The sequence below is a fragment of the Cyprinus carpio genome, chromosome A22, assembly GCF_018340385.1.
Source record: "Cyprinus carpio isolate SPL01 chromosome A22, ASM1834038v1, whole genome shotgun sequence".
NCBI classification, from domain to species: Eukaryota; Metazoa; Chordata; class Actinopteri; order Cypriniformes; family Cyprinidae; genus Cyprinus; species Cyprinus carpio.
Window position 1 is genome coordinate 8,417,677 of NC_056593.1, and position 13,503 is coordinate 8,431,179.

The window sequence follows — 13,503 nt, forward strand, 5'->3', positions numbered from 1 at the left end:
CCTTTTTTCTTAAAAGGTAAATATTGCATCTAGTTCTTTTTTTTAAAATATTAGCTCCAATTCTTTAAAGGGGAAGTTTGCCCTTTAGTTCTTTTAGGTAAACTATTAGCTCCACCTTTTGGGAAAAAATTAACATTTAAAGGTTTGTTTTGGTAAATATTGCATCTAGTTTTGGTTTGGAAAATTTTTAGATCCAAATTTTTTGAGGGTAAAATTTGCCCTTTAGTTCTTTTAGGAAGAATTTTCATCCCGTACTTTGAGTAAAATATTGATCAGTTTTTGAAAGTGAATAATTTTTTTCTTTTAGGTAAAATATTAGATCCAGTTTGTTGAAAAAAATATTAGCCGCAGTCTTTTAAAATAAAATTTTTTGACCAGTCTTTAGCTTAAATTTGCATTTACATTTTAAAGCTAAACTTTTAATCCCTTTCCATTCTTGAGCTAAAAAATTAATCCGTTCTTTGAATTTGTAGCATACCGTGGGAGAAAAAAAATCTGAAAAAAATTGAATAGTTTTTGTCAGTGCTAAAGTTGCTAACTATGCTAAGTTGTTGTGAATGCTTGCCTGAGAGATTGTTAACATTTTGCTAGGTGGATGCTAAAAAAATCTCACCTGTTTTGGGATATCGCTAGGGACAAGAAGAAGTAGGTTTTCCAAATGAGAGTGGAACATGTTGCTATGGACCATTGAGATTCCCAGACGCCTCTCAACTATAAAACCCACTGTACAGTCATCAGGTAACATGATTACAGCAGAGGTCTGCTCGAACCTGGGACCACTGCAAATAAAGACATATAATCTCAGTTCAAACTCATTAGCTACATCTCATTTTGGAGGTTACGTTTTCCGGAGGTTGCATTTGAAGGCTTCGTACATCATCTGGTCAGTCTCATTTAAGAAAAGTACCCATTAAATTGCAAAGTATAAAAGAAATTAAAGTATTTTACATAAAAGCCATTTTTATTATGGTTACTTTTCTTAATAAGACATCCTTGATGATGTATGTAGCCTACAATGGTGACCTGGGGAGGACACAGTCTCCAAATGAGACGCAGCAATTGCTGTCTAGGAGAAACTATGGGTACCTTTTGGTGAGCAAGGCACAAGTACTAACATATGCATGAAATGGCTTCAGAATCAAGTTAAACACACAGCTGAATCAGGCCTCACTTGCCCAGGGTGCCATCTTCTCTGCAGCTTCCTGCTCAAACAAAAACCAGCCCCTCCTGTAGCGAACCAGAAAGGACGTCCCTCTGAAACAAAACAGAGGAAAAAGTCACCAGTCAGCTTCCACATCACCTAAGGATGTGGCTCTATATGGCACACAAAATGTTGCAATACATGAAAATTTCAACAACAAAAAAAATCTCACATTTTCATATTTCATTGTTGCAGTTCCTTATGATTAAAGAATCGATTCTCTAAAACAATCTGAAGCTCTAGTGGTGCAATCGGTCAGTGTGTGATGGTTGTACAGCAGAACATGTGGAGACTCGCTGAGGTTTTGAGTAGAAGCCTCACCTAAAGAAGGTATTTAAGCAAAAAGTCTTGCAGTGAACCTCAAAGCAGGTTCCTCAGAAACTTGTGCAAAGCGTAAAAATATATTAAAAACTTTTGGGGAAAAAAAAAAAGTTATGGGGAAATTTATATTTATTATGTACCGTAAATATGAAGAGTTTGGTTCCAAAATGAAAATAAATCAATTTGATTAATTTGAGTAGAAATGTGTTTTTCTTTACCCAAGAAAGTGGCAAGATGGAAAACACATTTTTCTGTTTCAAACTTTCACATAGCATCTTTAGGTTATAATAACGGCTCTGAACTGGTCAATACTAATCTTATATACAGGCACGGACTAAAAATACATTCATCAGTCACACTTCCAAAATATTCAAGGGGCATCTTTTTAATGCTATAAATGAATTAGGCCTACAACAATAAAATAACATTTCATCATGAACAAGACCCTGAACAAAAATAACCAATTAAACCACAGAAATTCCAAAATTACATTTTTCCCTTTCATTCAACTTTCCCAAAAATGCATTTATCTTTCCTATGTTACACTCCATTTAGTCGGACTAGAGCTATAATGCTGTATTAACAAAAACATGTAATTGGCATTAATTAAAAACACCCTTACACATGGACAACATGACTATATAATTCAATGTGAATCCGTCAGCGTTTTTATGAACGCATGCGATATGGATAACTTGACCGTTGAGTACGTCTTGTGTGTAATATGCTGCTCCATCTGAAAGTACGCAATGGAGATTTATCACAGAACGGCTTTACTGACAAGATGCGCATTGCGTTTTATCGTGCAGCTTGATTGTTGATCACAAAGTACAAAGAAGATGAGGAAAACTAGGTTGCTGGGTGTATTCAGAGCGCCACCATTACTGTCTAGAGTGCGTGGAAATCGTGAGCTGTGATGGTTGAGCGGATAGTATTGCGTTTCTGCAGAGGAAAGGAACTGGCGTTTGTTGTTCGGTTTGGAAAAAAAAAGGGAAAAAAACATGACCTAATAACTCGGAGGGCGGCGTTTATCATATTCTACTTTCGTTCAAATTCAAATTTTCACTTCTTGTAAACCATCTCTCCCTCTGTAAGCTCTCAGTGCATGTCTGCTATTCACTTCTTGGCTTTCCTAAAAGTCTGAGCAGGTTTTATTTCTTGTGGGATTCTGTGGAGCATCATAAGCAACAAATGCATAAATCTGACCATGTGCAGCTACTCATCCCACTATCCGTTTATCCATCCCTTCATTCTTCTGTGTGGCCATTACCCTCAAGGTAAACACAAAGCCCTTCCTGTCCTCTCATCCTTTCGACTGTATTCCTTCCTGTAGGGAGCTGTGGCCTGTCCCGCCTGATGTATAAATGTGGACAATAAAAAACACAGAGGACACACAGAGAGGCAAGATAGGACCTGATCAGTTGTTGTGTTCACCAGAACGAAAGAGCAATTTAGATTCAACGGGGCTTTGAGTGTCCGGCTTGAGAAAAAAAAGCATTTGTTATAAACAGAGGAAAGATACTGAAGAAAAACAAAGGCAAAGCACGGAAGCAGCAAAATGGATCTACTAGAGAAACACCACCTACTAAAAAAGAAAAAAGCATACATTTTTAAAGAACTTTTTTCAATTAAAACATTTAAAATTATAAATATAAATATATTGTAATGTATGTATAGAAATTTATTCCATTTACAATTAAACAGTATATATATATATATATATACACACACACACCACCACCACACACACACACACACACACACACATTTTATATTATTTTTATATTATATATTATTTGTTTTTCCCGTTCAAAATACTTCTTCATAAAAAAGTAGCAGGCCTGGAAAGTGCTCAGTAAGCACATAACACTTATGAATATTTTAAATATAAAAGTAGACAACATTTTATATAGACCATATATACTCCAATATGTATTAAAATACTTTATTTAAAAAATCATTGAAAATTCTTTTTTTTTAATATTGACAAAACTATTTATTATAATGCCAAACCATGTTATCCTAAATGACTACTTTATATGTAAAACATAAAATAAAAAATAAATAGATGTATTAAAAATACTTTAAAAAATACTTTATATTAACGTAACCTATCACATACCATTACAGTTAATAAATTATTATTATTTTAAATAATAATAATTTTGAATGAAAGGAATTAAGCAATATTTTAAATTTAATTTATTGCATCAAAATTTTGTTTTAACTACGTTTTTTTTTTTTTCTATGATCTTGTGGACAAATATGACAGCAGACATATAGTTTTTGGCAGGTTATGTGTCACTAATCATCAACTAACAAAATTAAATTATATAAAATTCAAAGCAACAAAGTCATGGACAACAAGAAACTAAAGGACTCTAAAGAAATGGTTTGGTGGGTATAACTAATCCTCTTTTTTTTTTCTTTCTTTTTCTTTGTCATTTCAGTGAACAGAATTTGTAGAGTCCACGCAGGCGGCAAGAACAGAAATGAAAGACAGGTTTCATTTTTATTACCCAGGTGCCTCTGTGACCAAAGAGATCAGCAGAGCAGAGAAACACAGAGAGAGAAAGGATGAGGAAACCTGAACTGAATGGCTTGTCTGTTCCTGCAGACCTCACACAAACACACACTGTACTGTTTGGGAAACAGCTCCAAAGACAGCATGACTACAAACAACACACACACTCAAACATGACTGCCATCACACACGGTACATGATTGGATTAATTACCGTCAATACTGACAGTTTTCTCTTCGCGGCCATACATTAAAAAATCCAAGCCAGACAGAACTGCCAGAATCTATAAGCATATAAAGATCTAATCACTGATTGCTCCCAGAAGGAAAAGGCTCTTTTGCTACAAAGTTCATGGCAGAAAAAATGTTGAAAAAATTGTTGGTAAAAAAAATATCAGTACAACAACTGACCGTCTTATTTCCCTTCCCAGCAGCTCCTGGGCTCTCATCGGCCGATCCAGGCTTGGTTTGCCCAAATAGATGTCGCTCTGTCCACTGGGAAGGCCTCCAGGAGAGATTTATGAAGGCTCCAGGGTTCAGGTAGTTATCATCATCAACATGACACAACCACCTGTGTGGCAAAAAAAAAAACAAATCATTATATAGTATTATCATATATATATATACCTATATTATATATATATATATATATATTATATAAATGCATACCAATACATACTATTAGAAAATATCAAATCTGTCGCACCATAAGATGAATCAAAATGAATCACACACCATAAGGTCATATTGTGTTATTGGCTGACTCACTTTATTGTTATAGGCCATTGAAGTGGTCGTACTCGGCAGCCATCTTGCAGGACAAAGCTGATGACTGTGCTCCGGCGGGCAGTCGGGGGACCAATGATGTTAAATCCACTGCAGCAAAACGACACATGCAGTGAGTGAAGGGCAATGATTCATAAGCTCAGATCAGTCCTGCAGAAGAAAGATGATCTACCTTCAGAGGAAACGTCTTCATCTGGACTGTCTGTGAAGATGTATGTCTGTAAAAGTGAAACAAACACAGATTCATGAGGCAAAACCTGCATATTAATTCTGAAATGGTGTAATACTAGCCTGGTGGTCTTACGACGAGTATAACATCCAAACTCCCATAATGGCACTGCTGTGAGCACTACAGTGGTGCACACAGGAGGCCTCAGAGAATCTGTGTTCCCAGCCATTAGAAGTCTGATTTGTTTTGTTGAATTACCAATGATGCCCAAAACAAACTGTGTTTGTGTTTTTGTGTGAAGCGAGTCTACAACCACTAACGCTTCAGAACTGCCATGGCGCCCCATACATATAATGCAGTTTGAACTACCGCTTTTTAATTAACCCCCTGATCAACATATACCTCCATTGGCGAAAAAATCCCCTCAATAACAAACATTATATAATAATTATGTATAAATAATTGTATGATTTTCCCCCCCCCCCTTTTGGTACATTTTTAAAGCCACTTTAAAATAGCCCGGCCTGCGTGACATTAATTACCATTAAAATATAAAAACCGTAAAATATGACAAGCAGCAGTCAACACATTTTTTTATTTGTCAATGTTTAATTGTATTTTTGTTTGGTTTTTACGTCACTCTCACTTACCCAACAAAAGAGAAAGAGTGATTTATGTAGTTAGGTTTGAATGTTAATGTTCATTAATATAACTGCTTTATTGGCCACAGTCTATATGCATAACAATGGCTGCATTTATATTCATTACTATTCAAATATATACTCTATATATTATATACATAGATATGATCATATATCGATAACCCATAGTATATATAGATACTATGATATATGTATTTTTTTGTTTTTTTCTTTTTATACAGATTTGTTTAAATAAGTGGTTTGTAAAAATGTTATGACATTGTGAAATGGTTGTAATATAAGAAGTATTCCAACAAATCTACATTTTAATAACTTTTTATTTATAATTATTAATTATATATTAATATGACATATTAGACAGTTTTTACTACAAGGTGTTTATAATTATTTTTAAAAATATAAATTCAACAGGACTTTTATTTGGACTAAAAAATTTTTGGTCCAAATCTTTCTTTTTGTCGTAATTGGGTTGTCTAGATTTTGCGTTACACAACATGAATGATTCCAAATTATAATTACAAAAACATATTATTATATTATTCAAAACCTAATCATAGGCATAAAATTATTGCAATTATTATCATATTATTATCTTGAACGGATGATTCGTTTTCAAAGTATGACTTATTGATTAGTAGACATACCATTTATGCATTTAGCGGATTTATTATCAAAAAAAATAGAAACAAAAGCAATTCATCATGAGCCATAACTATTGCATAATATGCAATGTCAGAATGTAGAATATATTTAATGTAAGATAATGAAGGTTTTTCGGTGTTGTTTTCGGTAACCACAAAGGTCCAAATTTATACAAGTAAAATAAAGGTCCCTCAGCTCAACCAACTGCGAAGCAGATTTAGGGAGCCATTTCCTAGCTAGACACAGAGACACATCCTATCTGTGGGTCAGCCGCGAACCATATTCCTCTACTCATCCGTTTACTCTCTCTCCCACACACACTTCACCACCTGTTAGAGTCTTGTCATATTCCCCATGAATGCATGGAGAGTGTCATTCATGAAAGTTAGCTTCATTACGACGTCTAGGTGCTCCAGATGGCTCACAATCGTAAGTCTACATGCCGTTCCCGCATGCTGTCCCTTGAGTACAAGCGGAATAATCGAAGCGCACAGATCAATGCCGCGGCCATCAAAGCCAATGGGCCAGAGCGAATGGAAACGGCCCACTCACACCCAAAGCTCCTTCATAAATCATAAGGGAGAATCTTTAGCACTCATTTTGGGATAAAGTTGAAGCAGCTACTAGCAGATACACAAAGAGTGAAACGGCAGCACATCCACCCATAAGTGCCATTCATAATGAAGGTGAAAACTCGCTGGACGAGGTGCCTACATTTTGTCTTACGGACTTCCCGATATTGAGAGGGAAATGCAAATAAGCAACCAAATGGGATGATATGCGACGTGGGAACCCCCGACTATAAGAAAAGGGCACAAATTACAAAAGAGAGGCCACATAATGTGATGGATGATAAAAAGCTGATGCACTTTTAGGAAGTAGGTGCCATCCAAAAAGTTTTTTGATTAAAATATCATAGGCTCATATACATATATATCACTGAAACAAACACAATATTAGTCTGTAAAAGTGCTCAATAACTAAATTTAACAAAGAGTCTTTGCTCTGATGGATCTGTGTGTTGTTTTCTACTCTTCTGACATTGTTTCTTAAAAGTGCCGCAGTTGTTTTACAACTTTGTTCCTGTTTCCTCAGCTTACAGGACTTCCTCTGTTAAGATAGACTTCTCGTTTTGTCATTGTTTCAAAATAATTGCAGTCTGCGGCTGTCACTTCCTCTTATTGGCACAGACGCAAAAAGGGCCACAAACAGAAGCACCAAAACTGATGAGCACACAACAACATCCTGTGCTTACAAACCCGCTGTTTGGATAAACTTGAAAAAGTAATTTTGAACAAATCCCTAATGGTAAGCTTAAACATTGGGAAATAACTCTATAGTTTCCAAAAGAACACTTACTTTCCACAAAGAAATTAAATGTATGACTTTTGCCTGGCAGACTAAATAAAATGGACTAAAAAATATCAGCAATAAATCTACAAAGGACTTGCACTGAATAGAGAGACTCTGATATAAAGAGCATATCAACAGATCTAGAATATCATAAAGACCCCCTGAGTCACCCTAGCAAACCACTGAACAATGTCCTAGGGACACTTAGAACAACCACCTATGCTAGAAATTTCCCCCCACCAAATCATCAATGACAATTTATATTACAGTGCCAGGATACCATTAAAAAACCATCTCAGGGGGTGTTTTACACAAGCTTACCATTAAAAAAAAAAAAACTGTTAATTGACATCTGTTCATATTTAACACCGAAAACACTAATGGTTTTGGGGGTCTGAAACGTAAACTGTTTGAAAACAGTTTCAAAGTGTAGGTTGTTTTGAAAAGGGTATACTGATATTGTCTTCATGTAACTACTACACGGCAACGTAAAAATTGTGGACATCGCCAAAGCTACTGCCACACATGCATACATTCAGGGGTGTATTAATCCTTTTCGCAGATCAATGTGAACGGCCAGTCATTTTGACTATACGTATGTTGTCAGTATGCAAAACTTTGAAAAAAACGGCAAACGAAAAAACTTGCTCAGTTTTTTAGTACATCATTGTCATGTAACATACCTTAAAATACCATAGCAACCATGTGGCAACCCTTAGCAATGGAATGGCAGTGATGGTTTGCAAGCACCCATCAGTTTCCAGACAATTTTAATATTGAGGTAATCATATTTAAAATTAGTCATTATCTCCACGAAAAGAACACGCTGAATCTTCAAACTTTGAGATGAACACTTCCTCCTTACACTCACTATTTGCTTAAAAGAGAAAGCAATAAAGCAGAAGCAGGGGTTTTTTTTTTTTTTTATTCTTATGTTTTTGAGAGCCAAAGAGTGCCAAACTGCACTCAGTCATTTCTTCCACACAAAAACAAATGTATCAGTATGCCATGCGAGAATAATTTTAGCCCCAAGCGTTTCACACACGTTCTCTTTGATCGTACAAGTATTTGGATCAGCAGTGCCACTATTCCACACTTGTCATCTTATATTTAGAGTGAAGGCTGCTTCTTTGAAAGTGTTATATCCTGAGTTGCACATTGGGAATCTGTTTTGACAAGCCACTCAGAGATAATGCTCAGCAAGTCCAATCACTAACATCTTCCCAAAGTCCTCCTTGTGTTGTTAGCGCCTGCCAAACCGTGTGTGTGTGTGTGTGTGTGTGTGTGTGTGTGTGTGAGCATGTGTTAGTACGTCAGTCTGGCTTTGTTCTGCTTCTTAATGTCATGTTACAGCAGGCCACAGTCAAATCTAATAATTTACAGTTTAAATGGAGGTCCATTAAGGGGGACAGCCAACTTTTGCTTTTTGCCAAGTATTAATAGTAACCAATAATTATGTATTTCTTTCTCTGAATTAATCCTGGGGGCCAGGGCTTCACTCATAAATATGTTGTGTCATGCAAAATGAAATTAAATGACAACCAAGTCCAAGTAACACCAGAAGTGGGCCATATTTATATTTTATAAAGAAAAAATGCTTAAATAATTGGAAGCTATTTTTATGACCATTAAGATTTTTTTGTGTTGTTAATTACTTAACAAATAATAATTATTATTATTATTATTATTATAATAATAATAAATTATTATTGGCCTAACGGTTAGAGATTTGGACTGTGTAACCCCAGAAGGTCGCAGGTTCGGCCTCAGTGCTGGCAGGAGTTGTAGGAGGGAGGAGCGCTCTCTTTCCCACCCTCAATACCCTGGCTGAAGTGTCCTTGAGCAAGGCACTGAACCCCCAGTTGCTCCCAGGGCGCTGGATATAGCTGCCCACCGCTCCGGATGTGTGTTCACGGTGTATTCACTTCTCACATGCTGTGTGTGTGCACTTTTATGGGTTTAAATGCAGAGCACCAATTTCGAGTATGGGTTACCTTTCACTATTTTTAATTGACAAATGTCACGACTTTCACTTTCAATAATAATAAATAATAATAACAAAATATATAAATTATTAAGTTATTCTTATAAAAAAAAAAAACTAAATAAAATATTAATTAAATATAAAAGTTGTATTGTTTAAATTGTATATGTTATTAATATTTTTGTATTGTGGTATTATTACTCATAAATAATAATAATAATAATTATTATTATTATTATTATATTATTCATTTATTTTCATTTAAAACTTTGTGTCATTGTTTAAAAATAATATTTTTATTACATTTGGGATTTTGGTTTGTGTGTGATTTTATTCACATAATAACAAAATATTCAAATAATATTTATATTATACAAAATATAGTATTTACTTATTTTTATAATAATAATAATATTATTGGTAATATTATTTTATTATTATTATTATTATTATTATTACTATAAATAAGTAAATACTGTATTTAATATAATATAAAAAATTATATTAATATTAGTATTGCTATTTTGCATGTTTTTAAATATACTAACTAAGCCTATACAAATGGAAGATTGCAAAATGGACTATGATTGCCAAAAACTTTCTTTTTTTTTTTTTTTTGTGGTGAAATGTGACCATGACATTCACAGGTCTTTTGCATGAAAATTCACCCGAGCTGCAGTTTGTAACCACACACTTGGTCTGGTCTTTTAGATCTGTCAAATCATACATGGTTTCAGTATCAATAAGCATTCAGTCAGAATCCTTTGGTAAAACCCCTCAGCTTATTTAAGCAAAGTATTTAGAGTTTAAAATGTCTTTAATTCACTGCCACATCAATTCCTTTTGTATTACAATAAAAAAAGTGGAAGGAACAACACTTGGCTTCAGTCAGTCATTCTTCATTATAGTTTATTTTTCAGAGGTCAACAGCTGTGAGTTTGCTTCTTGTGATGACAAAAAGAGGACACTAAATGTCCATCGTTAACCCTTCGTGATAAGACTACTGCTGAATTAGAGAACACAGACAGGAAGTGCTCAGTCTATAAATGAGCATAGGGCAGGGACGAAAACAGGAAAAGGGGACATATCGCTGGTTTTAATATAGATGCACCCATTTGTGGGCCCAATCTTTGTGGCATGATGCCAACCATTAATAAAAGTTTGCTGATCTGTGCTTGTGAAAAAAATAAACAACAAAAAAATGACTTTATTTGCGCAGTATGTAGCAAAGAAATACAACCAATCAGTCCATGGGGGTTGGAGAATTTCATAGGTGCCACTTGTGAGACAGTCATAACAAACCTGTATGGTTTTGGCACCACGCAACTGTGAGGTTTTGCACCTGTGGTTTTACAAATACGTTTGCACACAACTCCTAGCTGATGCCACAGGCAAAAAACCAGATCCTTGTGCACACGTCTGCCAGACGTCCCGTGACATCAGCAGCAGTTGTGGGGTGAGACTGTTGTCTCAAATCATGATTATGACACATAAACTGATCAAGGAACCATCATAAGCATTGACTGGTTGTTGATCAGTAAGGGTTTTCTTGCATTTTGATATTACATCCTCTTAATTTTGAGTATTTAATAGTCAAGGAACACTCACGTGGTCTTTAGTCTTGGAGATCCAGGTCTCCAGAAGAAGAGCCAGGCGGGTCTTGTGGAAAGGCCAGTGGATTTCACTGCAATGAAGATGTCAGTGAGTTCTAAAGGTGGGCGTGGCTTCATCTCCCTCCATTTCTGACGTTTTGGCCGTTGTTTGTCATTAACAACATCTCTATGATTGGGTAACAGCCGTAGTTCTTGATATAGATGTTGTCTTTTTCGTGCGCAAAAAGGCGCGGTGGTGGTTTTTTGGTCACTGCGGGTGCGCAGTTGTCAAATCCAGCAAAACCACCAGATGAAAAGTGTCAGAGCGAAGACAGGCAGGTGCATGAAACAACTTCCTTCCTTACGATCATCTTCTAAAATCCTTAATTCCACTTTTGGCCCCGCATATTAAATTAGTTGAACTATAAACGGCGACATTTGATGAGGCGCATACACGGGCGCAAAAAAGGCATGAGTGTTTAAAAAATAATAATGAAATACAACAACCAGTTAGTCCCTGGGTGGGTTGGAATGTGTCGTTCAAATTCATTGTGATTCCGTTAAAGTTTTCATTCTGGTAATCCTGCTCGGGTCCTGCCTGATGCCCCATGCGCTTCTGTTAAAGCGGAGGATGGATGAACTGTCACTCACTTACTCTCAGGCTTCGCAAACTTTAGAGACGGCCCCGCCCACGTTTCCGCAGTGACGCTCCGATGGTGGACTGATAAGATAGCGTGTACGGCTGTAAACGCGCACATAAACAAATTTCCTGGGTTGAAAACTTTTATCTGAAGGCAAACTCGTTCTAATCATGTGCGGCGTTAGGGAAAAAAAACGTTAATCCGGTTCAACTCTAGCAGGTAATAAAAAAGATAATTTAAAACGTTTAACCGTCAATAACAAAAGATAATGTTTTTTGAAGCTGCATCCGCATATACTGTACACTCACGTAGCCCTATATAGTTGTGTCGTCGCAAAAATCTGCTAATGCAATTATAAGGCGTGAAGGTAATAAAATTACCCTCATGGTTTTCTGTAAAGCTGCTTTGCAATAACGTATATTGTAAAATTCGCTATACAAAATATGTTTGATTTTAACTCCCCAATACCCGAAAACACCAAAGAGTTTTTTTTTTTTCGACTCACATTACATCGATTTTGAAAAAAATCGAATCATCATTGTTTTTTCAAATGCATTTTATGTTATGGTTTTATTAAATTAAGAGATTTAGGCAATTATCCTGGCAATTATAGACAATTATATATATTATACCCTTATATATCTTAAAAATTAAATAAAGTGTATTAAATAAAAATATAAAATTGGGTATCTAAAAGGGTACCATAATATATATAGATATAGAATATATATTATATATATATATATATTATAGGGATAGTTATATTATATAGATATATATATATATATATTATACCCTAAATATAATCTATATAATATAAGCTATAAAGTTACATAAAAAATATAAAATGGCACTTGTGATATAACGTATATCACAAAAGTGCCATTTTCTATTATTTTATGTAACTTATAGATTATGATTATATAGATTATATACTAAGACGGTATAATCAATATATATAATATATATATATATATATATATATATATAGAAAAAGCAAAGACGACGAATTATCAATATTTCCACTATTTATTATGAGAAATTTGTGATTTCAGTTGTCATGTAATTTCTATCACAGCTAACATTTTTTCAATTAAGATAAATATCAGTTGAACAGATTATGATTTTTCATCATTTCAATCAAGTTGTAGCCTTGGTCAAAATTAAAATATTACATAGAAAAATTATACTATTGATAATAAAAACTGTAAAAATAATTGATAATAAAAATTATATCCTTAAAAGTGAATAGCCATTCTAAAAATAAAATAAAATAAAAATCTTAAATAAAAATATTTAAAAATGCACCATTGATTTTGTAAGCAGGAGTGGAATAACACAAACTATTCCAAAAATGTATTGTCACAAATTTGTGATGGTCAGTTGGTCACGTAAATTTCCAACACAATCAACAATTTTCCAATCCGGAAAAGTAACAAAGATTAATCAAATCTAAAACTATCAACTGAAAAAATTATTTAGATTTTCCATCAAGCTGCAATTATTTTTTTTTTTTTACTTTTTTAATGTGAGCTATGATGAAATTTGCCTTCCACTAAGTAAGAAAGAGTTGAGCCCACTTTTATTCCCAAAAATGATTAAAAAAAAAAATGTCATAGTATGTCATTT

General features: G+C 34.5%; 1 protein-coding gene across 1 annotated transcript in view; it reads right to left on the reverse strand.

Annotated features, from left to right (window-relative positions):
- The window catches only part of LOC109046565 (beta-1,3-N-acetylglucosaminyltransferase manic fringe), a 788,629-nt gene extending 777,239 nt beyond the window's left edge, over nucleotides 1-11,390 (reverse strand). Inside the window, exons 1-2 of the mRNA XM_042712437.1 lie at nucleotides 11,250-11,390; nucleotides 5,004-5,049 (exon numbers count right to left, since the gene is read on the reverse strand). The gene's annotated coding sequence lies outside the window, so the exon portion shown is untranslated. The remainder of the gene's footprint in view (nucleotides 1-5,003; nucleotides 5,050-11,249) is intronic.
- Between the last annotated feature and the right edge of the window lie 2,113 nt (nucleotides 11,391-13,503).